Here is a 19871-nt window from a genome sequence, read left to right as displayed (position 1 = left end):
TGTGTGCGTGGGGGTGAGAGGAGGGGGAGAGGGGCTGGGCGCAATATGTTACATTTATGTTCAGACCCAACTGCCAGAGCCAGCACTGTTCATCAATCTTCTGTTGATCAGTCTGGAAATCTATACTGTCTTCTGCCGTTGCTACTTTGTTATTGACACTCCATCATCGGCAAACAAGGAGGTTCCGTCGCTTTCTACTATAACATTTAAGTATGTTTTAAACGGTAGCTGTCCTATAACACTTGCATTTGTTACTCCGGAAACCAACGTTATACTGTAGATTTTGTTCCATTTCATTACGCAACAATGGCAGGTTTTATTGGTTACAATATTGTGTACATCTACCAGTAGGCCTATTGTTTCGTTAGCTTATAATTCAGTTTCAGTTGGATACTGGTAAGAAAGCCTCATTTATGACAATATCAACGACCATTTAGAGCCAAAAGCATCTTCAAGCCAAGGAATTCGACATAGTTCCAATTCGAGCTTGAAACAAAGTTGTCTGTGATGCCAAAACCCAAACCAACCGAAGCCGGAAGAAAGTATGGACTGAACCGATCTAAGGTGCGACGTTGGGTTGCTTCAGAACAAATGGAAGAAGGCAGTTTTAGCGAGAAAATCGTTCAGGGGGCCGAAATGTGGCAAATATCCGGAACTCTAAGCTAAGGTTTTTCCTATCTGCCAGATAAGAGGAAAGATGTGATGCCTGTCTCACGAGGAATTATCCAACTGAAGGCATTAGAAATCGCAGAAGTCTTAAACGTGCCACAACGAGAATGTCATCGGTTTACGCGGGTTAACGGCCTTGCTCCCAAAGGAAGTACTACATTAGCACAGAGAATGGCGGCAGATTTCGAGAAGAAGCTGTCAACTTCCAGCGTCACGTCATCCAGTTGCGAAAGTGTCATTCGCGCCGTTTTTAACCAGATTGCCAATTAAACTTCTTGGCACATTAAAACCGTGTGCCGGATCGAGACTAACTCGAGACCTTTGCCTTTCGCGGCGAAGTGCTCTACCATCTGAGCTACCTAACCACGACTCACGCCCCGTCCTAACAGCTTTACTTCCGCCAGTACCTCGTCTCCACTCTTCCAAACTTAACAGAAGCTCTCCTGCGAACCTCCTACGGTCCCGAGTTCGAGTCTCTGTCTGGTACACAGTTTTAATCTGCCAGGAAGCTTCATATCAGCACACACTCCGCTGCAGAGTCAAAATTTCATTCTGTACATTGACAATGCTGACGAAACGCCACTATTTCTTGACATGCCGAGCAATACAACATAAGACGTGAAAGGGGCAAGAAGTACCTAAAAAAGAGGAACCAGGAATGAAAAAAAATATGGTAACTGTGATATTAGCTATTACAGCCGATGGGGGAAGTTACTCCCTTTGTCATTCCGAAGAGAAAAACCATGCTCAAGAAAACTTTCCTACGGGTTTGGTGATTCGTTGCCAAGAAAAGGACAATGACAACGCAACAGACAGTTGACTGGTTGTCTATTATTTAGAATCGCAGACCTGGGGCACTGCTTGCTAAGACATCCATGCAAGTTTTGTATACCTTTGAGGGACATTAACAGCTAAAGTAAAAGAAACTTACTGCAGAACAGACAGATCTTGTCGTAAGACCCGGAGGAACAGCTTCAAAACTGAAGGTACTAAATATGACCGTAAAGAAACCGTTGAATGATAAGCTCCGGAAAAATATGTATTCAGATTGACTCCTGGAAAAATATGTACTTATACCGTCTGCTAACATTAAGAACCCACCAGTCATCCTTTTTTGCGAGTGTGTCCTTGTTTCATGGTGCTCAGTGTCAGAGTCGATCCGTCATCAACGGGTTCAAGAAACACTGCATATAAGATGCGCTGGATGGCAGTGAGGAGCACTATGGGACTTACCATCTGAGGTCATCAGTTCCCTAGAGCTTAGAACTACTTAAACCTAACTAACTAAGGACATCACACACGTCCATGTCCGAGGCAGGATTCGAACCTGCGACCGTAGCGATAGCGCGGTTCCGGACTGAAGCGCCTAGAACCCATTCAAATGGGAACAGAATGGAGAAAATTATAGGAGTGAGCGATGCAGTGAACACCGCTATTGATAGTGATGACATGACAAAATGTTGCCAATGTGTTGTTTCAAATGTCTCACTTTTAACTACGTACATATAAATTTTTGGTCATTTTTCTTCTCTCAGTATTCAGCTTATTTACAAGCAAAAACATTTGTTTTGCTTCTTCCTCGAAATTTAGGAGTGCGGCTTAAATTCCATGGTAGCTTTCTTAGGGCCAATATGGTACTTCAGTACTCTAAGAAATATTAGGGATATTATGCGTGACACTGATAGCTTTAAGGATAAAGCAAGCAGTTACCAATTACTTTTTAACTAATTTTCTTAAATTCAGATATTTGTAAAGAATAGTGGTCTTTTTATCTTGACAATCACAATATTTAATTTCATTATGTGTCAAAGATTACATTCACCATTTAAAAGAAAAATTTCACAGCGATGTGCACTGATAAAATTCTCACGAGCTTCCAGCCATGTCACGTGGTTTAAAATCCACGAGCTTTCCGGAGAGTGCATCTCAGCCATTGTCAGGTGGTGACTCACCACTTAACACTGGCAGATCAGTACTCAGGCGAAAGCTTGTGGATTTTAAACCACTTAACGTGGGTGGAAGCTAGAGAGAATTTTATAACTAGTAAATAAATTTATAACTAGTAAATAAATGCGTACATCAGAAGAACTGGGGTGACAAACTTTGCCGCTATGGGAAAGTAATTTCAAATTTTATCGGCACCTACTGTGTCGATAAACGAGTAGAATTTTAACAGGCTGTAGAAACAATATACAACTGTAACTACGCAAACAGAATACTCAAAAATTAACAGCATTAAAGCAGCGAATGTAGGAAACCATGCTCACAACTCATATTTACATAACATCCATAGAAATGGACTAGAATGATTAATAAACAGCACCAAAAAGTTTGAGGACACTGAATTTTTTATTATGATCTTAGACAATTGTGCAAAGCAACAGTTTTAAGAGATTTGACACGACCGTATCAAAGACTAGAGAAGTACAAAGAACTACAGCGACAACCATAGATATATGCCAAAAGAAATTTGGAAATATCTCCATAAATAATAAAGGACATGAATTCTGTAATTCAAGTAGCACATTAATAATATATATATATATACACCGGGTGAGTCACCTAACGTTACCGCTGGATATATTTCGTAAACCACATCAAATACTGACGAACCGATTCCACAGACCGAACGTGAGGAGAGTGGCTGGTGTAATTTTTTAATACAAACCATACAAAACTGTACGGAAGTATGTTTTTTAACACAAACCTACGTTTTTTAAATGCAACCACGTTAGTTTTGTTAGCACATCTGAACATATAAACAAATACGTGATCAGTGCCGTTTGTTGCATTGTAAAATGTTAATTATATCCGGAGATATTGTAACCTAAAGTTGATGCTTGAAACCTCCGACGTTCAGTTGCGTGTTGTAACAAACACGGGCCACGGTCGGCGAGCAGCATCTGCAGGGACATGTTTACGATGACGACCGTGTTTACGAGTGTGGCTGTAGTGCACTGTTGTGGTTTGGTGTAGCTGTCGCAGTGTCCGCATGTAGCGCTTGCTGCTATTGTTATTCTGCATTCGTCTCCGCACGCAGACCAACAGTAGTACACCGTGTTACCAGACGTCTGTGATAGTGTAGTGTTGTAGGAACTGTGACCATGCTGTATTCGAACTCTGAAAAGGCGGAGATGATACTCATCTATGGCGAGTGTCGACGAAATGCAGCTGAAGCCTGCAGGGTGTATGCAGAACGGTACCCGGACAGAGAGCATCCAACGTGCCGCACATTGCAAAACATCTACCGCCAACTGTATGCAACAGGTATGGTCGTAGCACGCAAACGAGTCCGTAACAGGCCCGTCACAGGAGAAGCGGGTGCAGTTGGTGTGTTAGCTGCTGTTGCCATGAACCCACACATGAGTACACGGGACATTGCGAGATCCGGTGGACTGAGTCAAAGTAATGTCAAGCGCATACTGCATCGTCACCGCTTTCACCCGTTTTATGTGTCGCTACATCAGCAATTACATGGTGATGACCTTAATCATCGAGTGCAATTCTGTCAATGGGCAACAGAGAATGCGTTGCAGTTCTACCTGTTTACCGATGAAGCGGGTTTCACAAACCACGGGGCAGTGAATCTACGGAACATGCATTACTGATTCGTGGACAATCCCCGCTGGTTCAGACAGATAGAGCGACAGCGACCGTGGACTGTAAATGTATGGTGCGGAATCATTGGCGACCACCTCATTGGTCCTCACTTCATTGGAGGGGCCCAAACAGCTGCAACATACATCGCGTTTCTACAGAATGATCTGCCAAAGTTGCTCGAAAATGTCCCACTGGAAACGCGTCGACGTATGTGGTATCAGCATGATGGTGCACCTGCACTAGGCTGACCCTTGACAGGATGTTCGACGGGCGTTTCATAGGACGTGGAGGACGCATGAATTGGCCAGCCCGTTCTCCTGATCTTACACCTCTGGACTTCTTTCTGTGGGGTACGTTAAAGGAGAATGTGTACCGTGATGTGCCTACAACCCCAGAGGATATGGAACACCGTATTGTGGCAGCCTGCGGCGACTTTACACCAGATGTACTGCGGCGTGTACGACATTCATTACGCCAGAGATTGCAATTGTGTGCAGCAAATGATGGCCACCACATTGAACATCTATTGGCCTGACATGTCGGGACACTATTCCACTCCGTAATTGAAAACTGAAACCACGTGTGTACGTGTACCTCACCCCTTATGGTAATGTACATGTGCCTCAGTGAAAAAGACCAATAAAAAGGTGTTAGCATGTGGACTTAATGGGCTGTTCCAGTCTCTTCTGTACCTAAGGTCCATCACCGTTCCCTTTGGATCCCTACGTAATTCGGTGCTCTCCGATACACGATCGAACAGCGGAGGAGTGGTACTCAAGCGTCAACTTTAGGTTACAATATCTCTGGATGTAATTAACATTTTACAATGCAACAAACGGCACTGATCACGTATTTGTTTATATGTTCAGATGTGCTAACAAAACTAACGGGGTTCTATTTAAAGAAACGTAGGTTTGTGTTAAAAAACATACTTCCGTGCATTTTTGTATGGTTTGTATTAACCAATTACACTAGCCCCTCTCCTCACGTTCGGTCTGTGGAATCGATTCGTCAGTATTTGATGTGTTTTACGAAATATATCCAGCGGTAATGTTAGGTGACTCACCCTGTATGTATGTGTATGTGCAGTGGCCAACCAATGCCATACACATAATTACGATCAATACAAGACAAAATATTTAGGGAAGACATCTTTTTAGGTATTTTACACTATGAATGCGAAAAACGCCAAAGCAACCGCAAGGGTTGGGGGGAGGGGGAGACTGGGGGGCGGGGGCAAGATAGATGTGCATATGGATAAGAAACAAACAGCGTGAATAATAAGAATCTGATGCGTAACTAACAAGGGAAATGAGTAGGACAAATATGTTACTTGATAACAGACAAGAAACAGTTATTGGACCCATCATTCAGTATAACAGCTTTCTCAAAAAGACCTCTAAAAAGGAGACTGCAAATCAAGTCCCTAAGAGTACACCCACAATAGCAGAAATACAAAGTACGCTTATGTGAAACTTCCTGGCAGATTAAAACTGTGTGCCCGACCGAGACTCGCTCATTCTGGGAAGTACGCTTACATTCACAAGGCAAAATCTTCACATGATTTGTCTTTACTCTTCGGTCAGGACTCGCATGATAAGGGACGTATTCGATTCCTTGCTATCACTATACCTCTATCATCCTAAGAGATATCCCGAGTACACGTGTCACCCTGCAACAGCAACTCCTAAGCCACGACTGTGCACAGCCTGTGCACAGCCTGTGCACAGCCGACATACCAAACCGAAGAGGCCCTAATAAGACATAGCGCTGTATGCAGACGATAGTGTGTTCTGAGTGAACCCCCCAATCTAAGCGCTGTCTGCAAGGGCTGACCGCTACATAACCACTTTACAAGAATAGAAAAATGGCGCATACGCCGAAACCCACCCAAGTCGCAAGTAGTTGTACATTGAAACAGTTCATTGTAAACTACATCCAGCTAAAGGGCAGCAATCAATCTAAAGGGGAATGGAACAACACAGCTCTCAGCCAAATACCTTCAAATCACCTTAGATCGACTGCTAAATTGTAGGGACGCAACCACGCAGAAGATCGCTGCAGCAAACAATGAAACAGTCAAGATCAATGTAATACCATACAGAACAGGTGGGGCAGCGGCACCAGTAACGTTGCAGATGTACGGAAATGTTCCTGAGACCAACTCTGGAATATGCTACACAGGTATGGATAGATCATTATGCGTGGTCAGCATAGATGGCTGCCATGTCGAGGACCCCGGTTCGATACCTGGTACTGCCAAGGATCTTTCCTCAGGGGGAGGGGGGAGGACTGGTACGAGGTGCACTCAGTCACATGATAACTCAGGGGTTGAGTAATAGCGGCTCCGCGATCGGGGAAGTCTGCAAAGCGGCCGGGTGGCGAATGTGTTGACCGCACGCCCCTCCATACGGCATGCGCAAGACGCCGCAAGCTTGCCGGTAGAAATCCTTTGGATCGTCACGACCGGGACGAGGAGCTTGTTTATGTAACGGACTTTCGCCCATTACCATATTATTTAAAATAATTCGTCCCTTTCAAATTTAGTTTCTTTCTTATAAGTTATCCTCTGCTTACTAATGTGAATTCGCAGAACAGAATGTTTTGTGGGAGATGACTTCCATAAAACAATCCACCAAAATTTGGTATAAAAACACTGTTCATCTTGCTTCCCAAAAAGTGTAAAAATTCTTTTTAAACAATTTATGTATTTCACTGGCGCAGGACGTCAAAATACGTAACATCTAATATCTAGTTTCACTTAGACTTTTATTATTTCATCGATGTCTGTGTTTTAGGCTTTTTCACCACTTTCAAAACTTTAACAATTTGCGTGTGACCAAAAACGTCAGTCAGTAAGGGATTCGAAACGTAATTTTGATGCACTGAACTATCTGTATTATTAGCCACTGCGGTAACTTAAATTTACACGAAATTTGAGGCGAAAGACCCACCACCACTCAGACGCAACGCTTGTGTGGCACCGTGGGAATGACGTCACTAAGCCCTACAATAAAAGTAGAAGCCTCATGTGAAGGGTTGTTATTGTCAGTGGCACCTGGGTTGACGGGGGTTGAGTTTTCACAGGCCCTTTAGCTGGTGTTTCCGGGATAGCACTGCACTGTTTTATATAGGATTAAGGTGGCAATACTGACTCCCTAAGGCAGCAAGATACTTCAGGCGTTTGGTGCAACGATCTCAGGCTGACGAACAGAGCAATAATAAAGATTAGATGAAGTGTGTGCTATTTACAAAGCTACAAGCTCACCTCTGACATACATACGGAGCTTAAACCTGCAACCCTGCACAACAAATGACTACATGGTAAGTATATCCACAGGAGCTGTGGATTTGGGTATCCACGTTATTAGTGGGGGCTCTGAAAAGTGTCATTTACTGTGAAAAAAAATCTCAACCGGGCACCAAGTAAACAAATCATGTCAGCAGGCTGAAGGATGCTGCGAATTACAGAAAAACTGTCCTTGATAGACTGATTTACGAGGCTGAGAAATATGGGCTAAACAGACAACTACTAACGGAATCATTGCAACTATCAACGACTAGGTTCAAGCACCCATATGCAACGCATAGCATATCTGTAATTCATACTAATCTACAGTTTTATCCCGATATTGACGTCACTAATCCCTACAATAAAAGCAGCAGCCTCATGTGAAGAGTTGTCTTTACTGTCAGTGGCACCTGGGTTGAAGGTGGTTGTGAGTTTTCACAGGCCCTTTAGCTGATGTGTTTCCAGGATAGCACTGCACTGTTTTGAATAGGATTAAGGTGGCAATACTGTCTCCTTAAGGCAGACAAGACAAAGATCACTGTTCACATAAGATTTCGTAATGTGACAAACGTACGTGTATGTGATGAAGGGGAAAGGTTGTTACCAAAAAATCTCGAAAAATACTTGACCAGTTTACCTCGAATTTCTGCATTCAGATGAATGCAATGGACAAAATTAATGAAAAATTACATGTCTAACAAACTAAATTATCGCGTTAAGCTTTTCGACCGTGAGAATATATTGCAGCGGCAATATCCGTCTTGGGTATAATACCATCAGAAACAACTAGATCGCGGGCCGATCAAAATATCGAACAGAACCCGAGATTTCCGGTACTGTGAGAAACTTTTCGAACAGTTCAAGTCGTGCTCACAAAGAGCCCTACTTGAAACAGTGAAAACAGAGCTGAAACAACAGAGGACGAATTCTCCAAAAAAAAAAAAAAAAAAAAAAAAATACAATGAGATACTTATCGCGAAACGTAATAGATGGGGCAACTAATCTTTCATACAGGTGAAGACATTCATTCGTCACGTTCAGTTAAAACAGTGATTCAGATACGCCCTTTGATTTAAAGCGACTGTAGTTTCCCCAAGCGGGTTGCTTTGACTACGAGTATCAACAAGGCCCAGGTCCAATTGCTTTGTGTGGCAGATATTAAACATTCCAGGCAACACCGGGCACTGCAACTAGTATTACATAAAAAGGAGCGAGAAAACCGTGAGCATATCATGCCAATAGTTAATATCACAGTCAAGGAAGCACACTTACAACAGCACTATAAAAGTATAAAAGTAAAGACAGGATAAAAACGGAAATGCAACAAGAAACAACAAGCGAGATAATACTCCCATCCCAGCTGGGGGTTTGAGAGAGGTTTCCCACTGGCGATATCCAGTATTCCAGACATTGCGTATTTCTTCTCGCGACGAAACGTAAGCACAACAAGCGAACCTAAAGCTAGACGGGAATTAGGTCCTCCAAAAGCTCGCCCGCTGTCCTCCAAACTTGGCGAGGTAGGGAGAAAAAGGACGTTGCTGAACATGCTGTGTAAGGGCGGATGTATTTGCAACCGGCACGCCGCGAGTAGACTTACCGGGGCGAGCAGCGCGGCCATGGCGGCTGCGGCTCCGGAGCGTCCCTCCAGCAGCTGTTAGCCGGCCGTTCCTCTACTGACGGCCAAATCGCTCTCTGGCCACCAACCCTGCGGTACGCCGCTTATCGCAGCGACCTCTACACTCAGCAAACCGTGCCGGCGTCTCGCGCCCGTAAACAATGGCTTCTCCATTTCGCGGCACGCGTCCAGTCCTTCCCGACATCATACGATGCAGAGGGTCGTCAAACCAACTAGTCGTGTGCAGGCGTTTTGACTGACACATCGATGAACCTTTATTGTCTGGTTCTTGGGCGAACAGGATCACCCGACAGCTGACAACCCCCCCCCCCCCCCCCCACCCCACGCCATCCCCAACAACAAATCGTGTTGTGTGTAGCGCTGTCGTGCCAACCGCCAGACAGAAGTTCGTCTTTTGTCACTGTGCGCGCGATTAAATGTGTTCTAAGGTACGTGACAGGGTAGGAGTTGGACGAAACTTAAGGACAGAGTTTCTGGAGAAATTTAAAGACTTAATGACTGCAGGTGTTTGTGAAACACGTCGTGCGAGGAGTGCAACAATATAGACGCAAGAAATAAGCACTTTTTTAAACTTTTTTCTAACGAATCCATAATGGTTTCGTGTGGCACATAGAACAAAAGTCCAACTACCTTCAGCATTCCTGTTTTTAGATTTTATTTTCGATACTTATCGGAAATGAAACTTAAAAACGGAAATGTCGACATTCAACTAGCGTTAATACATAAAATAATCTTGCTTTATTGTTATAACTGTTAAAATAAAAAAAAGGTCCAGCCTATATCCAAGCCCTCTGCTATGAAGAGCAAAGTGCTAGATTTTTTAATTTTGATTTGATTTTGTACAGTTCTAACAGTTACTATAGTCCGATGGAAATGGAAATGAGCATTTGGCGTCATTGGCCGAGAGGCCCCTCGTGGAGCAGGTCCGGCCGCTTTGGTGCAGGTCTTATTAGATTCGATGCCACATTGGGCAATCATATACAAAATTAATGTTGAAGTCACCACATATAACTGCTTTCTGGTACTTCTTACAAAGTGAATCAAGAACCTTCTCTAGCTTAAGCAAAAATGTTCTGAAGTCGGAGTTAGGGGACCTATAAACAACAACAATTAGAAGTTTAGTTTCACTAAATTCAACTAATGCTGCACAACTTTCAAATATCTGTTCAGTGCAGTGTCGTGATCGTCTATAGACTCAAATGAAATACTGTTTTTTACGCACAGAGCCACTCCCCCACCCCGCAAGGAATTCCTTTAGAAACAGCCAGCTAATCTGTAGCCTGGTAAAGGAAGCCTCTGAATTATCAAATTATTTAAGTGGTGCTCTGATACACCAATAATTTCAGAGTTAACATCTATTAGCATTTCATTAACTTTATCTCTAATACTCCTTATATTTTCATGAAATACGCTAGTTCCTTCTCTACTTGGAAACATTACATGTTCTGAAGGTGAGCCCTTAGTTGAGGGACTTCCTTTAAGCAGGTATACATATCAGCTGACTTCAATCTAAAAAAGGTGCAGCTCTAACACCAACTACTGCAGAATTTTTCCATGAGTGACACCACTACCACCACCACCCACTACACTGTCACCTATAAGCTTAGCCAGCCTCCCCTTCCCATACCTATTGAGGTGCAAGCCATGCCTAGTGAAACCCCATCTACTGATAGACCCAACTGGCACCACTGAGATGTGATCCATGCCCTCCGCCACCAGTGCCTTCCCCTACGTTGGACATCTTCGGAGGTGCTCCTGGTTGTGCTGAGTCTTGCCGACTGACGAGTCGGACGTTGAAAAACAGCCTAAGCTAAATACCGTCGAAAGTGGGCATGGTCTGGATTTCACATGATAGCAGAAATAAACCTTGTTAAGGATCAAATATAGCTATCAACCATAGTAAGTCAAAAATAAAAACTTCTCATCGATTTTGTAGCACCACTGTCTATATATTGCTGAGTTTCATAGCTTCTTCTTTTCTGTTAAAATTATCCCCATGTTTATATATTCCAATGGCTTCTCTATATAGCCATGGATAATAGTTCGTCATAATACATAAAACTTCAGTTTCCGAAAATTTCACTATGTGATTACCTGACTGAAGAGCATGTTATGCCACAATTGACTTGTCTGTTTTCCCTAGTCAGCAAAGACTTTTATGTTCCTTCAACCATGTATTCTCTTTGTAGTTTCAATGTAGACCCTACCACATCTATACGGAATCTTGTATACATCACTTCCAGACAGAGGGGGTCATTTATCCTTAACGGAACGAAGTGCTTGGCCTATTTTCTTAGTTGGTCTGAAAATGGGGATGAAATGATGATGAAAACAGCACAACTCCCAGTCCCTGAGCAGTGAAAATCCCCGAACCAGCCGGAAATCGAACCCGGTCCCGTACGACGGCACTCCGTCACGCTGACAACTCAGCTATCGGGGCGGACACTATAGTCCGATTAAAATACTTGATAGTTGGAGTCTGTCACTTGCCGCTACAGGGTTGCCATATCCGCTGCCGGCTACCGCTCGGTAATAGGCACGGCGAGTCGCTTCACAAATGCAGTTATGGGTAATGCGAGACAACGTTGGAAGCGGCCGCCGCAGGGTATGACAGAAATGGGAGATGCTGTGTCGACAGCTGGTTTTAAGTGACGAATGACTGACGTGAGGCAGACGACGCGTTGTGTAGGCCTGAATTCGCACTCATGTTCCAATCTAACCACAACCTCGCGATCTGCAAAGTACCCGAGAAAACGGTGATCAGCTGTCTGCGGCACAACTAAATCAAGGTCACATTGTTCACAGCGTTTAAGGTTAACCTCTACGAGCAAACGCAACGCAGAAAATTTTCATAATTGTTAGCACACCCATATTCCGCAGCAAAATTTCAGTTTGTTAAAAGCAAACTGTAATTTCTGGCTTCCACCAGTTACCTGAAACTCCTCACGCTGGCTAGACGGGATGCCGCGTTACCAACCGATGAGCAGTCCCGGTTGGGACTTGTTTGCAGATTATAGGCGACACTAGCGAGTTCCAAAGGAAAAAAAAGAATGACAGGAAGAAAAGTAAGAGTAAACAAAAAGTCAATGCGATGATGAAAACGATGCGGCAGAGTATTAGAAATAAAAGCTATTACATTTAAACCAGTTAATTAAATAAAAATGATAAAGTATTTTGATTAGATTAAGAAGTAATAACTTTCGCAACATTTGATGGGATTCGAACCTGGGATGCTTTATAATCAGGTTACAACGCTTACCACTACACCACGGGATTATTCTGCAGAAAGTTGTATTTATGACTCTGGTGACCAGTCGCGATGATTAGTTGCAGCTTTCAAAAATACGGCTTCACGCAATGCCGTGCGAAGCTTATCTAATGTAAGCCGATCTCTATGATAATAATAACTGTATATGTGACGCAGAATCCTCCCTTGCACCGAACGTTCCAGTTGTATTTGGTTAGCGCTGTGTATGAAGTGTGTGTATTCCGTTAGCATCGTTTGTGTGTGTGTGTGTGTGTGTGTGTGTGTGTGTGTGAGTGTGTGTGTTTGGTGTCGTTTCATGAAATACTAAATATAACGGCCAGACCCAGAATACGGGATCCAAACAAATCAAGAAAGAAAGCCGGACAAGGAATTCGAAGTGAACTAATTGTTCTGGCAGTTTGGCAACGGGGAACGGTTCGGGAGTGATGTTGAGTGCTGTGATTGGAGGAAACCAGCTGCGACGCTTGAAGTTTCAACCATTAAGTAATTTTTATCGGAGTATAAAGCTTCATTTCTTATGTATCTGTTGTATTTATTAGAATTTCAAATGAGTTTCTTAAACTTGCAAGTCACTTTCATGTTATACACATAAGTAAATTAAAAATGTTTACATGAACGTGTTTTGTTTTATTTATTTTGCTTTACCATGATGTATTTTCTCAGTCAACTACAAATCTCTTTGCAGGTTTCAGAAATCGTTTTAGCGAATGAATTTGAGGTCCTCTTAACTTCTGTCACTGGCTAGAAATCATAATGTAGCTAATAGCCTCTTCTCGTACCTTACAGCCTCTCTCATGACTATATCGTTTTTCGTTAAGAATGGTTTGATGGCTAACTTCGTGTTCAGCGGAGCTCGTTCGCGCCGCGCGGATGGTTTCGATCCACGTGAGACCACAAAGCGCGGGAGTCGCCGGCGCCAAGGCTTTAAAACTTGTGATGCGAATGTGAAATCACACTCTTTAGTGTCGAACTGCTAGTGGTGAGTCACTCTGTGCTGATAAAAATCACACACCACTGCGATGAGTGAATTTACGACAGATATCGTGCTACTTGTACAACGCAAGTTTTGGAAATAACTGGGATATTTTTCTTGTGCTTACATTTACCCTGTTGCTGTAACTTCAGTTTATCGTTGTTTTTTCTTTTTAAATTTCTGTTTCGAATATTCCTCATTTAAAAATCGTTTTCACTGTACAGCATCTTGAAACTGTAAGCACTGCGCGAGTGATTAATACCTCTCCGTGTGCGTCCACTGCTGCCGGCTAGAAATGAACGAAATTTATAAATCGGTAGTTGCAAGAAACTAAAAGTATTTCACAAATAAGCCATTCATTTACTTGTTGGTAGCAGTACATAAAAACGTATTTCATCATACTGGATTGGTGCATGAGTTAGTAAAATTTGGGCTCTGAGCACTATGGTCATCAGTCCCCTATAACTTAGAACTACTTAAACCTAACTAACCTAAGGACATCACACAACACCCAGTCATCACGAAACAGAGAAAATCCCTGACCCCGCCGGGAATCGAACCCGGCAACCCGGGCGTAGTAAAGTTTCTCTGTAAGTTTAAGAAACACAACAGATACAGTAACGGAGAATTTTGTCGTCAATAACACATTCTCCTTCACTATCTACAACAGTCTGCCAACGTTGGGTTAACTATTCGATCCTGTGACTGTAGAAATCACGTGGTTCTGTGGCGAAGAAGTCGTCGAGCCATTTTGGGAGCGCGTTTTCATTGGAAAGGAAGTGCCTTAATTATTGTTCGACAGAGAGTGGAAAACATGGAAATCTGAGAGCGCAAGATCAGGTGAATAAAACTGCTGTGGAATGAGTGCCCAATCCAGTTCCTGTATAGTGTGTTTCCTTCAGTCTAGCAGAACGCGGGCCGGCGTTATGATGTACTAGCATCACTCCACGCAGCCTTCCTGGTCGTTGTTCTTGGGTTGCGTGTGCGAGACGTCTCAATTGTTGACAATAACTGTAAGTGATGGTTACAGCTTGGGAAAGCAATTCGTAGACCACCACATCGTCGCTGTTCCACCAGATGGATAACATTACCTTTTGCTGATGTGCACAGGGAAGTTGCTGCTTTGTTTGGACCCAACCATCCCTTTCTTTTCCTTACGTTAGAAAAAAAGACACCATTTCTCGACACCCATAACGATACAGGGTAGGAATGAATGGTCATGTTGTTCACGAGCCAGCTGATAAAGAGCAAGCAGAGATGCATTTACGCCCACAGGCAGATTATTGTGATTTTGGCTTACAGCATGCGGTACGCAACCATCCGATTTTCGAACCTTCCCCACTGCATGCAAACGCCGTACGGTGGGGAAATGATCAGAGCTCATCAACTTTGACAGTTCTCGACTGTACTGACGTGGATTGTTGTGGATTAACGCGTTTCAACGATCTTCATCAACCTCGAAGATATTTCGGAACGTGAAAAGTAACTAATGTGAAAAAGATCCCCCTTGAAAGGAGAAAACCATTTTATGCCGTGGTCTGTCCAATGGTTTAGCCCTTACATGGCAGAAATATTTCTGGCTGTCTCTGCTGCCGTCACCCGACTTCTGAACTCAAACAGAAGAATATGAAGGAAATGTTCCGATTTCTACACTTGGCACTCCATTTTCTATCGTCCACAGCTTCACTCACCATCTCCAAATGACAAAATGTAAATTCAAATAACAACAGTGCACTACACATAAATAAATGACAATCGGTATCAAAAGCACAGCAACCGGAATACCAACAAGCAAAACAAAACGCGACCAAGCTAATAGAATTACGAACCCTGCGGTCACCATCTACTGACTTTCGAAACTGATGCATGTCATTTTCCTGCCTACATACTGTGCTGTCGCCGAGGTCGGCGCCCTCGTCCTTATTGGGTTGTATTACAGTAGAGCCTCGATTATCCGATCTTCGGTTATCCGGCCTTCTGTGTTATCCGACCCTTTCACCGCGCCGGCCGTGCGCCAGCCGGCGACAGTTCACTGACTAACGTGTTGTTTGTTGATACTCAGTTCATTGTCGCCGTCTGCTACTCCTCACTCCTAAGTGCTAACATAGATCTGTATTTGAGTGGACGTGTTGCACTTCGTTTATTGTAAAAATTTGTGGTGATGGCTTCAAAACGGAAAAAGGTGGTCGTTTCAATGGAAGAAAAACTTAAAGCTTTTAAAAGAATAGACAATGGTGAAACTTTTATTAAAAGTGGCGCAAGATTATAACGTCGGGAAAACAACAGTTGGAGACTGGAAAAGGAACCGCAATGAAATTGAAAAGTGGTATTCTCAGCGAGCAACCTCGGCTGTTTTGGAAGATCGGAAAACCATGAAAAAATGTGATTATAAAAAAGCAAGAGAAGCTTTGTTCCTATGGTTTACTCAACATTGAGACAAAGGTGTAGCCACGTCGGGACCTATTTTGCAGGAAAAAGCCTTAAAGTTTCGTAACGAACTAAACGAACGTGAACCTGATTTCACAGCTATTGTAGGCTGGCTCGATAGATAGAAGAAAAGATACGGAATTCGGCAACTTAATGTTTGGGGTGAAAAGCTTTCAGCAAATTTTGAAGCTGTTCAATTGTTTAGGAATAAACTTCACACGGTATTGGACAAGGAATACTTAACAAAATGGTTCAAATGGCTCTGAGCACTATGGGACTTGACAGCTGTGGTCATCAGTCCCCTAGAACTTAGAACTACTTAAACCTAACTAACCTAAGGCCATCACACACGTCCATGCCCAAGGCAGGATTCGAACCTGCGGCCATAGCAGTCGCGCGGTTCCGGACTGCGCGCCTAGAACCGCGAGACCACCACGGCCGGCGAAAACTTAACAGGCGATCAAATTTTTAACTGCGACGAGACTGGTCTCAATTACAAAATGTTACCGGAAAAAGGCCGAAAAGGCAGCGCCAGGCTACAAACGGCAAAGAAAGGGTGACAATTCTTGCATGCAGTAACGCCACAGCAAATTTGAAAATGAAACTGTCTAAAAAACCGAGAGCATTTAAAAATGTATCTAAAAATGCATTACCGGTGAAATATTACGACCCAAAAATGCTTTGATGAGCTCAGACATTTTTAAAGAATGGGTTTTTAACGAGTTCGTGCCACAAACTGAAAAGTTTTTGAAAGCCAAGATCTTGCCCCGCAAAGCAGTGTTGCTTCTAGACAATACCACTTGTCATTCTAATGAAGATGAACTTCAAGATCAAGATATAAAGGCCATGTTTTTGCCTCCAAATGTCACACCCTTATGTCAGCCTATGGACCAAGGGACCTTAGAGACACTGAAGAGAAACTACCGCAGAAACTTGCTTTTCTCTTTAATTAATGCTATGGATAATGGGAGAAGACATGCTCGAGCAGTTGCGCCGTAATAATTTGAAAGACGTAGCTTATGACGTGGCCCAATCTGGGGAGAGTGTTGGAGCAAATACAACTGCAAAATCGTGGAAAATTTTGCTACAAGAAAATTCTCCAGATGATGAAAATCTACAGCAGCAGACCGAACCAAAAAATACTATCCTGCTTTCACTGTTACGAAAAGTTCCGGGATGTGCTGAGGCCACAGAAGATGACATAAACGAATGGATTGTCCAAGATGAAGAATTTGAAGTGACTGATGAAGAAATAGTCAACATGGTAAACGAAAAAGAAGACGAAGAAGCGGATGTAGTGGAGGAAAGTGCGCCCAAGATTTCTCACAACAAAGGACACAAGGCCTTAGAAACTGCATTAAAATATGTAGAGCAACTGGAGGAAACATCGTCTACCGAGGTTTTACTTCTTGAGAGACTGCGTGATTTAACAGCAAAAATACGGCAAACAGCAGGCAAACAAAAGACAATTACTAACTTCTTCACACAGTAAATTTCTATTCAGTCTAATTTGATTTGTATTTTATTAAATGTTTAACTCATTTGGCCTTCTTTAGTTTGATTTTTGTGTTTTTTGGATTATTTTTCGTGTTATCCGACGTTCCCGCTTATCCGACCTTGCCGCGGCCGGTTTAGGTCGGATAATCGAGACTCTACTGTTATATTGGAACAAATAAGCCCTCGGTCACAAATATTAAGTCACAATTGACCAGGTTTCGACGCTACTATGAGCGTCATTTTCAGAATTAGACAACTATTGTAAAACATATTAAGTATATAATATATTAATAAAATTAAAGTTTGTACTGACTGGAAAAAGATGCAGTACTTACAAGACACATACTAAAAAAGATCTAAGCCGGAAAGGCGACGTCATGAATAGTTGTAAGTAAGATGGCGAGCCGCTAAGGGCTGTTCGTACTTTAGTGAACAAGGGTTGCAACAAGACTGAGGTGCCCCCGTTAGAAAGTGTGGGCAAGTAAACATGGTGTTGCTACGAGCGCCATCTAATAGCCGCAGAAACAACTAGGCTACTGTACATTCAAAATTAAACGCATGAAATTGTGATGCAGCTGATTCAGGCTTAACGTAATCACTAATGATAATAGGATGAAGTTACATATTTATCTGCTTTAAACAGAGATACATTTTGTAACGTAAAAAAAAAAAGTTAGTTATGACATACAGGAAAACAGCAAAGATGTAACAGGAAAACAACATTTCGGTAAACTGTATGAGGAAATCTGAATCAAAGATCAAGCAATGGCTTTATACAGTCGAAAAAGTTTTTATTTCGCAAGCTGCAGCTGTTGGTTGAGAATGAGGCCATCATGACGAGAGAGATGTTTGAAAATCTCCAATTCCTCTAAAACATCTAACCTAAGCCCCTTATTTTCGGTATGCAGAATATTGTTATTGCCTATGGCTTTAGGCACGTGTCCAGTAATTAAGAGATGATCGGCAAAGGATGAATTTAGGGGACTGGTGCCGTTCTTTCTCAAAAGATGTTCTTTATATCTGAATCAGCTGCATCACAATTTCATGTGTCTAGTTTTGAATGTACAGTAGCCTAGTTGTTTCTGCGGCTACTAGATGTTGCTCCTAGCAACACCATGTTTACTTGCCCACACTTTCTAACGTGGACACCTCAGTCTTGTTGCAACCCTTGTTCACTAAAGTACGAGCAGCCCTTAGCGGCTCGCCATCTTACTTACAACTATTCATGACGTCGCCTTTCCGGCTTAGATTTTTTTTTAGTGAGTGACTTGTAAGTACTGCATCTTTTTCCAATCAGTACAAACTTTAATTTTACTAATGTATTGTATACATAATATGTTTTAGAGCAGTTAGTCTAATTCTGAAAATGACGCTCGTGTTGTTGTTGTTGTGGTCTTCAGTCCTGAGACTGGTTTGATGCAGCTCTACATGCTACTCTATCCTGTGCAAGCTTCTTCATCTCCCAGTACCTACTGCAACCTACATCCTTCTGAATCTGCTTAGCGTATTCATCTCTTGGTCTCCCACTACGATTTTTACCCTCCACGCTGCCCTCCAATGCTAAATTTGTGATCCCTTGATGCCTCAAAACATGTCCTACCAACCGATCCCTTCTTCTAGTCAAGTTGTGCCACAAACTTCTCTTCTCCCCAATCCTATTCAATACCTCCTCATTAGTTACGTGATCTACCCACCTTATCTTCAGCATTCTTCTGTAGCACCACATTTCGAAAGCTTCTATTCTCTTCTTGTCCATACTAGTTATCGTCCATGTTTCACTTCCATACATGGCTACACTCCATACAAATACTTTCAGAAACGACTTCCTGACACTTAAATCTATACTCGATGTTAACAAATTTCTCTTCTTCAGAAACGATTTCCTTGCCATTGCCAGTCTACATTTTATATCCTCTCTACTTCGACCATCATCAGTTATTTTGCTCCCCAAATAGCAAAACTCCTTTACTACGTTAAGTGTCTCATTTCCTAATTTAATTCTGGCAGCATCACCCGATTTAATTCAACTACATTCCATTATCCTCGTTTTGCTTTTGTTGATGTTCATCTTATATCCTACTTTCAAGACACTGTCCGTTCCATTCAACTGTTCTTCCAAGTCCTTTGCTGTCTCTGACAGAATTACAATGTCATCGGCGAACCTCAAAGTTTTTACTTCTTCTCCATGAATTTTAATACCTACTCCGAATTTTTCTTTTGTTTCCTTTACTGCTTGCTCAATATACAGATTGAATAACATCGGGGATAGGCTACAACCCTGTCTCACTCCTTTCCCAACCACTGCTTCCCTTTCATGCCCCTCGACTCTTATAACTGCCATCTGGTTTCTGTACAAATTGTAAATAGCCTTTCGCTCCCATAGTAGCGTCGAAACCTGGTCAATTTTGACTTATTATTTGTGACCGAGGGCTTATTTGTTCTAACATAATTCTGACACGGTCACTAAACCTTAGCAGCTATGTTCAAAGTTTTATGAGACTCCACTGTA

General features: G+C 42.6%; 1 protein-coding gene across 1 annotated transcript in view; it reads right to left on the bottom strand.

Annotated features, from left to right (window-relative positions):
* LOC126088202 (mitoguardin) overlaps nt 1–19871 on the bottom strand; it is a 119216-nt gene that overhangs the window by 68239 nt on the left and 31106 nt on the right. The window lies entirely within an intron of this gene.

The sequence above is a fragment of the Schistocerca cancellata genome, chromosome 6 (genome assembly GCF_023864275.1).
Source record: "Schistocerca cancellata isolate TAMUIC-IGC-003103 chromosome 6, iqSchCanc2.1, whole genome shotgun sequence".
Lineage (NCBI taxonomy): Eukaryota > Metazoa > Arthropoda > Insecta > Orthoptera > Acrididae > Schistocerca > Schistocerca cancellata.
This window is presented reverse-complemented; position numbering and strand designations above follow the sequence as displayed.